We start from the raw sequence: 5,155 nt of genomic DNA, 5'->3' as shown, positions 1-5,155 counted from the left end.
CGTCCGCCGATCAGGGACGCTCCAAGCCCAGCATCTGTGCTATTAAAGCCCCGGCCCGGCGCTCCTCCTCCGGGCTCCGCCTCCCGGTGGCGGAGCCCGGAGGAGCCGCCGCCTCTGCTGCTGCTGCTGCTGCTGTTGGTGTTTATGAGGGATTATAAAGGTAGAAGACACGCACGCACGCACGCACACGCACGCACACGCACACACACACACACACACTGGAGTGGACTTTGTTCATATCTGGACTGCTCTTATCAGGACTAATTTACTGTATAATAAGCATCAGCGGATTTAACCACACTAGTATTTTATACCAGGGGGCTCCCAAACTGGGGAGGGTTGTCCTCTAAAGGGATGCATCTAACATATTCAAATATGTATTCAAATATGCATTCGAATATGTTAAGTACATGTACATAATACTCTGTGAATATTATCTAAATCAATAACATCATTTATTTCGTTACACACAATAGTTTTTACAATATTATGTAAGTGAATATTATGTACACACCGTAATATTATTGTTTATAGAAGTAAACAACTGTAACAAAGTTAGTTGGTTTATAGAGACAAATATACATTTTTATTTTACTGTTTTGTGTGTTTTAATATTTCTTCACAGAATATATTTTTTGACGGTGACTAACTATGTTGTGAAAAGTATATATATATAAGCCACTTTCTTCAGTTTAAGTTAAATGTTAAACCACACAGTGGCTTCTGGGTAGTGGTATATATCTGGTATATGTTTGGAAACCCCCGTAGGAAGAAAATTTGACTGTGGTGAGAAAAAGGGTAGCACCTGATTCAAAGTCAGTCGGTGCATTTATTTCACATACATATTTTATGATATAGAGCCACATACATTTCTGCAAAATATGCATCTTTGCAAAATGGAGCGTTCACACGGTGACAAGTGGGCCTCCAACGCTATTTTGTAGTTTCTGTTGCCCCCTTGTGGAAGGTTTTAATCTACAGAAAAAAAGAGCTTGGTGAATTGTTACAAGCTCCCTCTGTCTGCTCTCATGGAGTGAGCATGGGAGTAATTCAGTTTTCCTGCAGATTCAGACCATGCAATGTGTAGCACAGGCCAGTATATGATCAATAATGGTTAATCCTAATCCTGGAATGATCTCATTTATGGGGTAAGCCACTCAAGGCCTGTCTGTCCTTACAGGGACTAGGGCAGTGTGTGAAAGACCGAGAAAGAGTCTGTGTGTCTTTATGCTCATTACCTGCTATCAAGTCGTCTTGAAACAACTGGCCAAATGTTAATAATTATATTATTATGATGCATAGTCAATGGGGATGAGAGTCCACAGCTATGCACATGTGGATGGGAGAATGTTCCAAGATGAAGGCAACCCTTCCAGGTCTGTGCTTGCCAAGCATTTCATGGGCTGAGGGACTTTACATGGAGGCTGATTAGGGGATGAGATATACTGTAGGGGATTAAGTACGACCAATGCGCGTGCATGGATGTTTTAAGTGTGAGGTGCGATGTACAGTAAATCGTGCGTGCGTGTGTGTGTGTGTGTGTGTGTGTGTGTGTGTGTGTGTGTGTGTGTGTGTGTGTGTGTGTGTGTGTGTGTGTGTGTGTGTGTGTGTGTGTGTGAGCATTCGTTTGTGTGTGTGTGTGTGTGTGTGTCAGATTTTGCGTAATTGTTTTTTAGGGTGTGTTTAAATAGGGCACAGAACAAAGTTCAATATAAGGTGCAAGTGGTCTGGCCCCCAATGCCACAATGGTGTGTACTCTACACGGGCAGCAGGTGGCAGCAGAGCTGTAGCATTGATATATGCCATATATGCTATATGATATGTGCCATTAATCATGCACAGAATACATTTTAATTCATATGTACATAAATAATATTATATATGCGTCAAAAATTCATAAAGAAAATTTACAATCAAAATATACTCATAAAATATATATATATATGTGTGTGTGTGTGTGTGTGTGTTTGTGTGTGTATATATATGTATATATGTTTATATATATACCTGTATGAATATATTTATGTATATATGTATAAGTATGTATATAATATTATTTTTTCAATGTCATTTAATTTTAATTCTTAAATACAAAATTGAATTGTATATTGATCAGAAATTCATAAAGAAAATATATAATCATAACAAATTTATAATCATACAGAAAATGGTTGTGTCACTGTGTCTAAATAAATTTGACTTAATATATTGAATGAAATGTATATCATAAAGAAAATCATATATGTGTATTTATGTGTGTGTGTGTGTGTGTGTGTGTGTGTGTGTGTGTGTGTGTGTGTGTTTATTCTTCCAAAATTCCTCAAGGAAATGTATAATCAAGCCATTTGGCCCGTGCTATCCTCAGAGGCATTTGGCTATCATTCCCATTCTACATCTGCTGTTGGATGCAAAGCGTGAAAATATAATGTCCTGCTTAACATGGAGACACGTGGCCCCCACACGGAATGAAACATCTCTTGCCTTACGCTCCTGTGGTTCTGATTATGGGTGGGGAAGGATGATGAAATATAACATAATGTTTAATATGTGTGACGTGACAGGGCTAATAAAAGATAATCTAAGTGGAGGCTTCACACCTGGAAACCGAATGGACTCAATACTATATTTAATAATGACATTTGAGTGTGTAGCTGCTTCCTTAATTAGAATGAAAGAGAAATAGACTGTGTGTGCGTGTGTGTGTGTGTGTGGGGGGGGGGGGGGGGGGACGACGACACAGCTGTGGAATTTTTCCAAACATCTCCTTCATACTTCACCGTCAGGACAGTCAGAAAGGAGCACAGTTAGCGTCAGGCTGACAGCCATTATGTTGCTCGTCTTTATTCTGTCACACTGGTCCCCCACATAATTATAACGACTGCCTCATGTCACAAATGCCTCCCCTCTGCTTGTGTCTCGGTGCGACTGTGTGTGTGTGTGTGTGTGTGTGTGTGTGTGTGTGTGTGCGCGCGCGTGCGTGCGAGTGTGTGAGTGTGTGCGTGCGCTGATAAAGGAGCGTTCCAGTGAGAGAAGACAGCAGAGAAAGGCGGATTAATCTCCCAAGTTCAGGGGAAAAGCTGTTTATTAGGTTCACATGTGAGGCAGCCAGTCATGCTGTCAGTTGTGTTCTGGATTGAACCGGGTAATGTTTCAGCAGAGGCATCTGTTTGTGTGTGTGTGTGTGAGAGTGAAAATATGTTCATAACCATCAAAAAAAACCTGTGTGTGTGTGTGTGTGTGTGTGTGTGTGTGTGTGTGTGTGTGTGTGTGTGTGTGTGTGTGTGTGTGTGTGTGTGTGTGTGTGTGTGTGTGTGTGTGTGTGTGCCTGAGCCATCACCAGCAGAAGGGATATAGCAGGCTGGTGATGCTGGAGCCTTGGATCCTTGACGGTAGAAATGGGGGGGGGGGTACATTTTTAGCAATGAGTGATCAGAGTGAAAAAGCCATAACTTGAAACTATTATACCTTCTCCCATCCTGCACATTTCCACTTCAAAACTCAAGCGGAACCCATGAAAATGGGTTCCGCTTGAGTTTTCATTCACATTGACTTTTCCTTCTTTTATTCAAGGGCATGGCACAAATACACCTTGGGCAAAAAAATTGTTTTGTATATCTTCCAAAACCTCTATCGAGTGTTCAAAAGGCAAGGCAGCCATGCTTTTATGTTTCAAATAAGCACTGAAAACATAGAGATGTAAGATAAAATGTTCACTCAATTTTGCCGCAAAAAAGGGGCCTAAATTAACCAACTAACGCTCCGCTGCGCGTTTCCCGTTTCTCAAAATAAAACAAATAAAAGCAGCATGGTTTTATTACTTTAGATATATTTATTTTACTCCGTTTCCGAATTGAACGAATCCAAAAAAGTGTCCCATGTTAGGCCCGGCAGAGCCATTGATACCCCCTTCCCCACCGACGCATGGATTATTTACTTTCCCACATGGATAATTGCGACGCAAAACAAGGGCAATTTGCACTCAACTGCAATACTTAATGGCCATGTTTTGCGCCGGCATATCACCAGCGCAATATCTTTTGTGAATAGGACATTAACACGGCGCAGGTTCACGGTGATATTAGCGGCCGCAATCCATTTTTTGTGAATTTGCCCCTTGGTGCGCAAAAAGTGGACTGCTTTTTGATGCAGTTATCTTTTAGAATAGTAGTTCTCTTAAGCCTAACCTATATAAAAGTATTTCTGATGTTGAGTTGTCTGACAGAACTAACTCTTTAGCTGATACATGTAAGTGGTTCATCTATGCATATATGTTGTTAATGAAATAATTACAAACAATCGAGAAGGCTTTTTTTTTGCCTGTAAAATGATTATGCCCCTTTTGCGCCAAGCCCTCGATTTCTTCATTGATGCAGTCAAGGGCTCAAGGAAATTGAACTCAAAAGATAAAATTCAGTTTACTATGGTGTGCAAGAATAGCAACCCTGTATTTGCTGAGCTCTGTCAATACGTGTATATCTCTTTCTTATATATCACTTTCAAGTTCAGATTCTTCATTAATTAAAGTCCTGATGCGTGAGGAGTGAGGAGCAGGCTTGTGAGGCCGTGAGGACGGACACGTGTGGAACGCCCCTCGCACCGGACGGATACCAGCCTCACATCAGCGAGGAACAAACAGAGTGGGTTACATGACCAAAGGTAACAGAGAGACCGGACACATGGGAAAGTCACTTTACACTGGCAACGCGAGAGGTCCCAAATGTGGAGGCATGCCCTCGCCGAGCGTTTCACCCACGGCAACAACAACTCTGGAGCGCTCGGCAGACATTGTTTCATGGAGCGATTGAGCCTCGATTTTACTGAGATGAGAGATGCTGGATCAAAGTCTGCAGGGAGTGTGTAAATAGTTTATTGGGCAGAGAAACGAGGGGAAAGGTGCTTCTCCTATAGCTCGTCCATATGTACCCGATTATATAGACTCTCTCTCTCTCTCTCTCTCTCTCTCTCTTCGGGTCCTTTCCCATGCTGCTTTTTAATGGGCCGTGTTGTTTTGTGGTTCAACACTGCTGGGAATATTACATGCTGATGGCGATAGTTGTATTGACGTTTGTAATGAGCTCTTGTTCTGTGTGTTTCTCAGGGTTTGTGTGTGTGTGTGTGTGTGTGTGTGTGTGTGTGTGTGTGTGTGTGTGTGTGT

The sequence above is a fragment of the Zeus faber genome (genome assembly GCF_960531495.2).
Source record: "Zeus faber genome assembly, chromosome: 18".
Taxonomy (NCBI): Eukaryota; Metazoa; Chordata; class Actinopteri; order Zeiformes; family Zeidae; genus Zeus; species Zeus faber.
The sequence above is the reverse complement of the archived record's forward strand: the minus strand, read 5'-3'. Positions refer to the sequence as shown.